This window comes from Oncorhynchus masou, unplaced genomic scaffold, assembly GCF_036934945.1.
Source record: "Oncorhynchus masou masou isolate Uvic2021 unplaced genomic scaffold, UVic_Omas_1.1 unplaced_scaffold_2980, whole genome shotgun sequence".
Lineage (NCBI taxonomy): Eukaryota > Metazoa > Chordata > Actinopteri > Salmoniformes > Salmonidae > Oncorhynchus > Oncorhynchus masou.
In genome coordinates this window covers 12838-24792 of record NW_027009399.1, presented here as the reverse complement: position 1 = coordinate 24792, position 11955 = coordinate 12838, and the positions used below count along the sequence as shown (strand labels likewise).

General features: G+C 41.2%; 1 pseudogene; it reads left to right on the top strand.

Annotated features, from left to right (window-relative positions):
- Positions 1 to 769: 769 nt before the first annotated feature.
- LOC135534084 (immunoglobulin-like and fibronectin type III domain-containing protein 1) lies at positions 770 to 6564 on the top strand (annotated as a pseudogene).
- The last annotated feature ends 5391 nt before the right edge of the window (positions 6565 to 11955 follow it).

Sequence of the window (11955 nt, the reverse complement as noted above, 5' to 3'; positions counted from 1 at the left end):
ACACTGAGTGAGGAATGAGCGGCACTCAGTGGGCTCCCCAGAGTAACACGGCGGGTTGTTGATCCTGGGCTCCGGAGACTCGGAAACCCTGGAAGTGGGCGGTGGATCGAGGTGGAGTTGGTGAACCCGTCTTGTGAGGTCGGAGACTTGGACGGCCAGGGTCTCAACGGCATGTTGAGCAGCAGACAATTCCTCCTCGTGTCTGCCTAGCATCGCTCCCTGGATCTCGACGGCGGAGTGAAAAGGGTCCGGAGCCGCTGGGTCCATTCTTGGTCTGATTCTTCTGTTATGAACTTGAGTGAAGACCCAAACGCGGTTTTAACAGAAAACAGAGTTCTTTAATAAAAACAGGAATGGCATAAATCCTCTTCCAACGTAGTCAATGGAACAAAAGAACGTAGTATAATGCAGGCTGCACCTGCCATGCAGACTCCGACAGGACAGGACAAGGTGGAAGCAAACGAGACGACAGCTTGCTTCTGGCATCAAAAAACACAAACAAGAATCAGACACTGAAAGTAGCAGGAACAGAGAAAGAAATAGAGACCTAATCAGAGGGGAAGAGAGAACAGGTGGGGAAAGAGAGAATGAGCTAGTTAGGAGAAATGTAGAACAGCTGAGGGATGAGAGACAGAGAAGGTAACCTAAAAAGACCAGCAGAGAGAGAGAATGAAGAGAAAGGACAGGAACAGACATAACAAGACATGACAGTTTTTGATCGGGGTATGTTCTTATAGTCACTGTGGGGACTGTTGTGTTAAACGCCTTAATGTTATCGGATGAATCCCAGAATATATCACAGTCTGTACTTGCAAAACAGTCTTGTAACCTTGCGTCTGCTTCGTCCGACCACTTCCGTATTGAGCGCATCACTGGTACTTCCTGTTTCAGCTTTTGTTTGTAAACAGGAAACAGAACAATATAGTCATGGTCAGATTTCCCGAAGGAAGGACGGGGGAGGGCTTATATAAGTTTCTGTGGTTAGAAAAAATGTGGTCTAGAGTTGTATCACCCCGAGTGGCGCAGGCCAGGTCGCAGTTGCAAATGAGAATAAAGGTGAAATGTTTTTTTAAAGGAGACTTGTTGGTAGAAGAGAGGTATGGTGGTTTTAAATCTCCCTGCGTTAAAGTCTCTACCCACCAGATATTGTGCCTCTGGGTGAGCATTCTCTTGTTTGTCTATTGTCCCATACAGTTTGTTGAGTGTCAGAGTTGTGTTGACTTGTGAAGGAATTTAGACAGACGTGATAATTACGGATGAGAACCCTCTTTGTAGATAAAAGGGTCTGCAGCTTACCATGAGGTATTCTATATCAGTTGAGCAAAAGCTTGACATTTTCTTCACACTTGAAGAAGCATACCAGTTGTTATTTATGAAAAAAGTACTACGTGCATAGCGTCATCATCCTCCACATTTCAGTAAGACATAATGTTGCAGGTTTTCAAGTCTCTATGTTAGGAAAATCTCGAACAAATCTTATTCTCGAGTGAATGGACATTTGCCAATAAAATGGAGGGGAGCAACATTTGGTTTACGCTTTGCCTCAATTACACCAGGGCTCCACCTCATCTCCTGCATTAAAGTCATATTTGAAGTCAAAATCAAGGGTAGTAACTGTCGATCTCATGTCCAGAAGTGCTTGGCGTTCACATGATAATAGTATGACCTTTCTGTAAAAAAATGTTTTAAGATAAGCACGATACAAGTCACTAAATAGCAAAGTTGGATTGGAAAGCGTGAGATATTGCCCTTCTCTTAATAAGGTATCATAGTTTTCACCTGGATTCACCTGGTCAGTCTATGTCATGGAAAGAGCAGGTGTCCTAATGTTTATACATTCAGTGTGCGTTTTGTTTTTGTTTTTTTGCGAAGTCCTATTATTTTTATCTAAACTAAGCAAATCAGTATTTTTACATGAAGAAAGTGTTCTGCCTGACATTACATCCAGATAGATCGTTCTCTTATTCTACACAGCACATATTTTTGCTATATCGACTTTACATACAGCTTCTGTCATTCCTAGGAAGTATTCTCCACTGTGATTTGATTTGGCACTATATGCATGGTAATGGAAAGCAGAATAACACGTTTTCCTCTCAGGTTACCCAGGACCCCCTTCGGCACCCAAAGTGGTCAGTGCCTTCAAGGACTGCATCAACCTGGTTTGGTCTCCCCCTATCAACACTGGAGGAACTGAAACTTGGGGTTACAACCTTGAGAGACGCAAGAAGGGAAGCAACTTTTGGAGCCCTGCAAACCTAGACGGGCCTATCAAAGGTGTGGCCTCCTCATAGGCAATGGCTCAAGGAAATATATCTACAAATGTGTTAATTTACCTGGAAGTGTACAACAAGAACCTTTCATAAAAAATATATAACTTGCAACTGAGACTTTGTAAGTATTTTCTGGCATAATGATACTCTGAACTTTTTTATTTTCTCTCAGACACAACGTTTGCATTGAAAGATGTTATTGAGGGAGCAGCTTATGAATTTCGAGTGTCAGCTATTAACATCTCTGGTGTCGGCGAGCCCAGTCCTCCCTCTGTTATAGTCTTCGCCAGAGATCCCAAGAGTAAGTCATGGTCATCAAAACCATTTATGTTTTTGAAATATTAGAACTTTCAATTACACCAATAGCCTGGCAGAACCAGCCTGATCGTTGTCTTCACCCTGAAATAGAATAGTGAACACAATGATCAGGCTGGTTCCAATGTAATATTGCACATGTCAACTAAAATAATAACTACTGTATCACATTGCTGTAATTCCAGAACCCCCTGGTAAAGTCATAGACCTTAAGCTAACAGATTCCAGTTACACCACATTTTCTCTGGCTTGGACTAAACCAAAGGAGGTGGAAGGGGTGGAGGATGAAGCCAAAGGCTACTTTGTGGAGATCAGACCAAATGAGAGCCCAGAGTGGACTCGTTGTAACATCAACCCCATCATTCCCACCTCCTTCAATGTGATTGGCCTGAAGGCAATGGGAATGTACTGGGTGAGAGTGATCGCCACAAACGATGGAGGCGAGGGCGAGCCCCAAGGCTTTGATAATTACATCATCGCCATGCCTCCTCCTGGTAAGGAATAGCATCTAATTTAAATCACTATTGTGATGTTCAATAATGAATATCGTATATACAGTAAGTCGACTGTATCCCTGAAATGTAATTTGATAATCAATAAAAATGTAATCTGACCTATACTTTGCTTTACCCTGCAAGTGAGGCCACAATTTACAGGAAAAATGAAGAGCTTCATGGTTGTGAGAAAGGGGAATACTGTACGGTTCAACATCAACTTTGAGGTAAAGGGAAGAAAACGCAGCTTTCAGCCGACAAAATAGACTGTAAAAAGATAAAAGCTTTCATTGTAATGACTACTGCAGTATCCTGCTTGTGTCACCAAGTTATCTGTGTTTACATGGTTTCACATGGTCCACAGGCCTCTCCTTTGCCAGATATCTATTGGTTGAAGGACTGCGTGCCTGTGTCCAAACGTGTCACCATCACCAACTCTGAGCGAGGTTCACAGCTTCTGATCCCCACGTCAGAGCGCTCTGATACGGGCATCTTTACCATCATTGTCAAGAACATGGTCGGTCAGGAGACGTTCAGTGTCGAGATCAGAGTCACAGGTGAATGTTAATCATTTTGTCGTTATGTTTTTATAATTTCAACTATAATCTTATGGTATCGGTAGATGAGAAACAGAATCGTTAGTGAAGTTTTTAATGCCAGTATCAATGCAGTTACTGGATGTAAGTTTAGCTTTCAATCAGATGACCATGTCTTACTGACCTGGTTCCAGATGATCCCAAGCCTCCTGGCCCGGTAGAATTGGAACAGAATGCTCCTGGAACAGTGACTGTGACCTGGACTCCTCCCCAGATGAGAAGAAGGATGACAGGCTGCACTACATTGTGTACAAACGTGACTCTGTCAAGCGCACCTGGAGGATGGTCGCTGACAGCCTCTTCAACCATAAGTTCACAGTTACCAATATTCTACCCGGCAGAGAGTATAACTTCAGAGTGTTTGCTAAGAATGACATGGGCCTCTCAGAACCTGCTGTGTCCCCTACATGGAGAACCACAAGGAGAAAAGGTTTGTGGCGACAGCAACTAGCCTCCTTGCATTTGTTGAATGAAAGATCATTGAACCGTCATTTGTTTTGCATAGGCCACATCACAGAGAATACTGTAAGTTTAAAATGTTGCCCTTATACAAAACAGTATTAGCTGCGGGGTAATCTTTCTCTTTTTCTCCTGTAACTCAGATAAGTTCATAGTGGACATGCCAGGCGTAAAGGGCTTGGACCTCCAGTGTCCACCATCGTTTTTACTCCGATTGAAAATCCGCACCGCTCCACCAGGCTACGAGTGCTACATGAGCTGTGCTGTACGAGGGGATCCAAAACCCCATGTCACATGGTACCACAACAACGTCAGCCTCAACACCAACACCAACTACCTTATCACCAACGTGTGTGGGGTCTGCACAATGCTCATATTGAAGATCGGACCCAAGGACAGCGGTGACTACAGTGTCATCGCAGACAGTCCCTTGGGCAGGGCAGAGTGCTCCACCAAGCTCACAGTCAGAGGTAGTATCTCACAGTCTCATCATAATAAAATGCTTTTTTTCGCGACAGGAACAATCTGTAATTATTTTTAAACACCAGGTCTGTGGCGGAGGGTCTTCCTGACTATACTGTGCATTAATTGGCTCATAGACAACAATTATTTATTTTCTGTTTAGTGAATATCATCCTTTGGCCACAGGACATAATGAAGTAGCATATCTTGACCTTTGAGGGGGTCTTTGATCTATGTGTGTCAGTTCTACGTCATGGAAGTCCTAGTGTGTGATACTATGTGTAGTAGAATATTAATAATGTACCATTGGTTTGTTTTCCAGAGTGAAGAGTTCACCCAGATGATTGATTGGCAGCAGCTGGCAACACAAACTTATGCATTAACCTATCATAGTCTTCAAATAGATGTTGTGTGTGTGTGGAGGCTCAGATGCCCTTTTTCTTTAGTCAAAATGGTACACTCTTAGTTTTCTATGTGCTTACATGCAATGTGTCCTTCTATTTATTATAGTTGTTAAAACATTGCAAAGCATGAAATGAACATGACAAGACAAAGCGTCTTTATATGTATAAATAAGTAAAGTGAAAAGACAAATCTACATAGGCTACATATCTTGCATATGGAAATGAGTTTAGCCTATTCGTTGAATTAATATGGGGATTCCATATAATATTGGTAATTAAGAGTGATATTATGTGTAATTGTCTTTCAATTCGTTATACAGATGTATCAATCTATTCATATTTGAATCAAAGTAAGTTACATTTGTCATTTAGCGGATCCTCTTACCCAGAGTGACTTACAGGTTAAATTAAGGCCAAGTGCTTTGCTCAAGGGCACCTCAACAGATTTTTCACCTATTCAGCTTGGGGATTCAAAACAGCGACCTCTCACTTACTGGCCCAACGGTCCTAACCGCTAGGCTATCTGCCACCTTTCAGGCACTTTTTCACAACACACTTGATGTCATGCACAGATTGTGAGCAACTATTGGCAGCAGTAAGAAAGCCATCACCATCTGCACCCATTCAACATAACCGAGAGTTACGTTTTTATTACTTCTTAACAAAATACAATTTTGGGTTCTCATACAATTACAATTATGTTTTGATTATTGCTTGAACAGTCACTAAGATTATATTTGTTTGTGATCTTTGCAAAATAACTATTTTGCCTTTTTTGCTGGTGTTCTGACAACTCCCCCGTGTTCTGCCACCAACTTGTTTATCATAATACAATATAGCACAATATATAATACATATACACAACCCCATCACTACTGACATGGTGTCTTCCAATACGCCCATTCACATGAACACGCAATTCAGAACAGGTACTACAAGGATCCCAGGTACTGCTGCTCATTCTGTTTACCAGTTCCGGAGGCCAACATCACCATCCTTCTAGGCTTCACTGAACTGGATCATGACCACCAACCCTGGTCTGTCTTGTCTGATTACGCACACCTGGTTCCCATTTCCCCTGATTAGTATGTTATATTTGTGCCCTCTGTTCCCCTTTGTCCTTGTCGGTTATTGTTCCCATGTCTGTTGGTCGTGTGAGTTGTTTCAGCTTTTGTGCTGCGTGTCTTGTGCATGACGGGGTCTCGGCCTGTGTCGTTCTACAAGGTTTACCCTCGCTCTTTAGTATGGGTACATCTCAGTGTTTTGTAAATGTGCTTGTTTTGGGTATATATAAAAAAACATGTATTCCTGCACCTGTCTCCCACTCCTTTATATCAGCGTGACAGCTACCGTATTAATGCAAAAATAACATGCAAAACAGGTTGCCACTGCATTACACACATTATTCTAAACTCCCTTAAGTAAAAGTTTGGTATGGTATAAGGAATTTGCAGACAAGATGTCATGTTTAATTTAAGTGACGTTAATTGTACTTATCAAATGTTTTGGATGAGCATTATGTTTGTTTGTTTCTGTTCCTCTCTCTCTGTCTCATGTCACATATCAGTTTGCAAAGAATGTAAAAAAAAAAATAATTGAGTTAATGAAACCCCATACAAACATATTGCATTTTTTGCTTTCTCAAGTAAGGCAGCTCCAAAATGCAGGTTTCAGCCTAGCTCAGTGCTTTCTGTGGTGTTGGGGCAGCCAGCAGAAAATACAGAGCTTAGGGGTTGGTAGTGTTCTCTAGTTGCGCCGTGATTGGCTCAGTGTTCTGTCACTCATGGGGACAATACGTTACCTCAAAATCTACCGGGGAACTCGAAAATTCAAGCCCCTTGGGTGCTGCCATTAAGTTACATTAGAAGTGCCAGTTCAAGAAGGCTCAAGGTCATTGGCCACAGATACGTTAAAATTATGTAAAATCACATATCTCCCGTAGCTTTGTTTTGACTGATCATGTCAACATCATACTTTCAAAATATTAGCTAGCAAGCTAACAGTCATCATGAATAAAGTCAACAAGCTACTGGCAATAACAGTCATCATGAATCAAGTCGACAATCACCTGGTAAATCCCTTTCAATCTATATTATGAAGAGAAATTACAGATAAAAACGTATCGGCCGTTGGACATAAAGATTACACAAAAAGTTGGAAATCGCAAATTCAACAATGAGTGGTTTGGAAGGAATCAGTGGCTAACCGTAAGCATTGCAAAGCAATCACCTGCCTGCTATTTAATGGAGTGGGTGTGCGGTCCAAGTCAACAGTCATCCAAGTCGGGAACTCGGGCCTCTTTCTAGAGCTCCGACCTGAAGATCACTGAAGTCAAATCAAATTCAATTTTCACTTGCGCCAAATACAACAGGTGTAGACCGTACAGTGAAATACTTACTTACAAGCCCTTAAACAACAATGCATTAACACGTTTTTCTTCTTAACCTCTTAAGTGAAAAATAGATAATTAAAAAAAAAAATGAAAATAAAAGTTACAAATAATTAAACAGGAGCAGTAAAATAACAATAGCAATAGCATCTAAATCATTAAGGGGGGTGGGGTGGTGAGGCTAAATACTGGGGGTACCGTTACAGATTCAATGTAAGACAAGGTAATTGTGGTAATATGTACATGTAGGTCATGATTCGACCTTGTTTGTTTTTGAGTTCCCAGTTGTCTTGAAAGCACCATAAATCCAGAGAATGGCAGACTTTGTTAACTTATTGGTGACTGGGGGCAGTATTGAGTAGCTTGGATGAATAAGGTGCCCAGAGTAAACTGCCTGCTACTCAGCCATAAAAGCTAGAATATGCTTATAATTAGTACATTTGGATAGAAAAGACTCTGCGTTTCTAAAACTGTTTGAATGATGTCTGTGAGTATAACAGAACTCATATGGCAGGCGAAATCCTGAGAAAAATCCAACCAGGAAGTGGGAAATCTGAGGTTTGTAGGTTTTCAACTCATAGCCTATCGAAGATACAGTGGGATATTGGTCATGTTGCATAAGACTTCTACTAGATGTCAACAGTCTTTAGAACAGTGTTTGATGCTTCTACTATGAAGTGGGGCCAAATGAGAGGGGAAGGAGTCAGAGGTCTGGCAGAGAGCCACGAGCTCGTGACGCGCGGTCATGTGGAAGTTAAGCTTACGTTCCATTGCTTTTCTATAGAAAAATGAATTCTCCGGTTGGAACATAATTGAAGATTTATTATAAAAACATCCTAAAGATTGATTCTATACTTAGTTTGACATGTTTCTACGAATTCCAATATAACTTTTTGGACTTTTTGTCCTACCTTTCGGCTGGACTTGCACGCGTGTTTGGATTTACCAAACACCCTAACAAAAGGAGCTATTTGAACATATATGATGAAGTTTATCGAAACAAATCAAACATTTATTGTGGAACTGGGATTCCTGGGAGTACATTCTGATGAAGATCATCATAGGTAAGTGAATATTTATAATGTTATTTCTGACTTCTGTTGACTGCTCAATATGGAGGATATCTTTTTGGCTTGTTTGGTCTCTGAGCTCCGTACTCAGATCATTGCATGGTTTGCTTTTTTCGTAACGTTAAAAAAAAAAAAAATCTGACACAGCGGTTGCAATAAGTGGAAGTTTATCTAAAGTTCCATGTATAACAGTTGTATCTTTTATCAATGTTTATTATGAGTATTTCGGTAAATTGATGTGGCTTTGGAACTACTGAACATAACACGCCAATGTAAAATGAGATTTTGGGATATTTATATGCACATTATCGAACAAAACATACATGTATTGTGTAACATGATGTCCTATGAGTGTCATCTGATGAAGATCATCAAAGGTTAGTGATTAATTGTATCTATATTTCTGCTTTTTGTGACTCCTATCTTTGGCTGGGAAAATGGCTGTGTCACTACACTGGATGGCTCTGACTTAAAATATGTGGACAACTACAAATACCTAGGTGTCTGGTTAGACTGTAAACTCTCCTTCCAGACTCATATTAACCTCTCTGGGGCTAGCGTCCCACCTAGCCAACATCCAGTGAGATTGCAGAGTGGCAAATTCAAATACAGAAATACTCATTATAAAAATTCACACAAAAAACATATTTTACATAGGTTTAAAGATGAACTTCTTGTGAATCCAACCACAGTGTCAGATTTTAAAAATGTTTTACGGCGAAAGCATGCCTTACGATTATTTGAGAACATAACCCAGCAGACAAATCATTACAAACAGTAACCAGCCAAGCAGAAGAGTTAAACAAGTCAGAAATAGAGATACAATTAATCCCTTACCTTTGATGATCTTCATATGCTTGCACTCAGAAGACATTCATTTACTCAATACATTACTCGACAATGATCCACTCATTCAGACTGGTCTTACTCCCTCATTTATCAGAATACAAGCCTGAAACAATTTCTGAATACTGTTGACATCTAGTGGAAAGCATAGGAACTGCAATTTGAGTCCTAAGTCAATGGATACTGTAATGGCATTGAATAGAAATCTACAAAACAAACAAACAAAAAACTACTTCCTGAATGGAGTTTTCTCAGGTTTTCACCTGCCAAATAAGTTATGTTATACTCATAGACACTATATTAACAGTTTTGGATACTTTGGAGTGGTTTCTATCCAAATCTACCAGTTATATGCATATTGTATCTTCTGGGCCTGAGTAGCAGGCCATTTAATTTGGGCATGCTTTTCATCCAAAATTACAAATGCTGCCCCCTACCCTAGAGAAGTAAGCATCTCCAATCCAAAATTAAATCTAGAATTTCAACAAAGCATCCTTTACTCATGCTGCCAAACATACCCTCGTAAAACTGACCATCCTACCGATCCTCGACTTCGGTGATGTCATCTATAAAATTGCCTCCAACACTACTCAACAAACTGGATGCAGTCTATCACAGTGCCATCCGTTTTGTCACCAAAGCCCCATACACTACCCACCATTGCGACCTGTTCGCTCTCGTTGGTTGGCCCTCGCTCATACGTGACGTCAAACCCACTGGCTACAGGTCATCTACAAGTCTCTGCTAGGTAAAGCCCCGCCTTATCTCAGCTCACTGGTCACCATAGCAGCACCCACTCATAGCACGCGCTCCAGCAGGTATATCTCACTGGTCACCACCAAAGCCAATTCCTCCTTTGGTCATCTTTCCTTCCAGTTCTCTGCTGCCAATGACTAGAACGAACTACAAAAATCTCTGAAGCTGGAGACTCATATTCCCTCACTAGCTTTAAGCACCAGCTGTCAGAGCAGCTCACAGATCACTGCACCTGTACAGAGCCCATCTATCTACCTACCTCATCCCCATACAGTATTTATTTATTTATCTGGCTCCTTTGCACCCCAGCATCTTTACTTGCACATTCATCTTCTGCACACCTACCATGGCCTATTTATTGTGCTCACTGTATATAGACTTTTTGTTTTCTTTTGTTCTATTGTATTATTGACTGTTTTGTTTATTCCATGTGGAACTCTGTGTTGTTGTGTGTGTCGAATTGCTATGCTTTATCTTGGCCAGGTCGCAGTTGCAAATGAGAACTTGTTCTCAACTAGCCTACCTGGTTAAATAATGGTGAATTTTTTTTTTTTAAATAAGAAAAATACCTTTTAGAATTAATAATTTTACAGTGTGTGGCTCACTGCTGGCCCTGACCTGTGTAATCTTATGGTGATGCAGTATGTAGGCCCGTTTTGAGCATGACCCAATTCCTCTATCTGGGTTGGAGAGGGGCAGGGCTCAGGGAACATTTTAAATTGTGATTGACAGCAGTGGCCCTGCTAAAAAATCATGGCTATATACATTTTTAAAAAATATATTTACTGTATGTTCACGTGCAAGTGTAACGGATGTGAATCGGCTAGCTTAGTTAGCAGTGCGCGCTAAACAGCGTTTCAATCGGTGACGTCACTTGCTCTGAGACCTTGAAGTAGTAGTTCCCCTTGCTCTGCAAGGGCTGCGGCTTTTGTGGAGCGATGGGTAATGATGCTTCGTGGGTGATTGTTGTTGTTGATGTGTGCAGAGGGTCCCTGGTTCACGCCTGGGTATGGGCGAGGGGACGGTCAAAAGTTATACTGTTACACAAGAAAAGTATTGGTATATTCCTTACATACATTTTCCTAAGGCCTAAATATGTTCAACTGTAAAAATATATATATGGCCATAGACCTACTACATGAGTTTTCTGAGGTGTTATAGAAAAAGGGTTAAAAGGCACATTGTCCATATAATATCAGATCAAACTTCAATAAAGAGGCGTATAACACGTGACAGTAGCCTTTAAACATTGTATGCAAGTTACATTCGATTACAAAACACATTGAGCTCTAGGCTACTAGAGCAACTCCCGACCACAACGAGGAACGAGGGGTATCACGCTTCTGATACTAACATTAGAACACTTGCCTGACTTCAGTAAATGTCCAATGAATGAACAGGGTGTTGCATAGTAGAGAGAGCACAGTAGCATACCCTAATTAATCGAAGCACCACTTTATCTCGAGCAAGACGAGTGACATCATTCTCCCTGTCTCACTTCTCCTGTGTACGTGAGTCTCTCTTCAGGGAACAAGGTATCCAAAATGACTAAGCGCAAATCAAAGACTGCCGCCAACTTTAAGCCAGAGCGCGAGGACAACTCTTTCTTAATAGAATCCCACCCAGTGTCTGAGTCGCGAAGAAGAGTAAATCAAGTTGCGCTGCCATGCATGTTGTTCCTTATGGTCGCGATTGGAGGGGCATCAGCGGGCTGGTTTTGCCTGCAACAGCAACAATCCATTGATCAGCTATCAGAAACGTTTAGGGCAATGCAAATAAGAATCACCAAATTTCAGCAGCAGATGGGGCTGAGAGACGCACAGGTAATGGACTGATCTGATTCTGAAATTGTCATATGACCATGAGTAGGCTATGTCGTTGATCTTTGCAG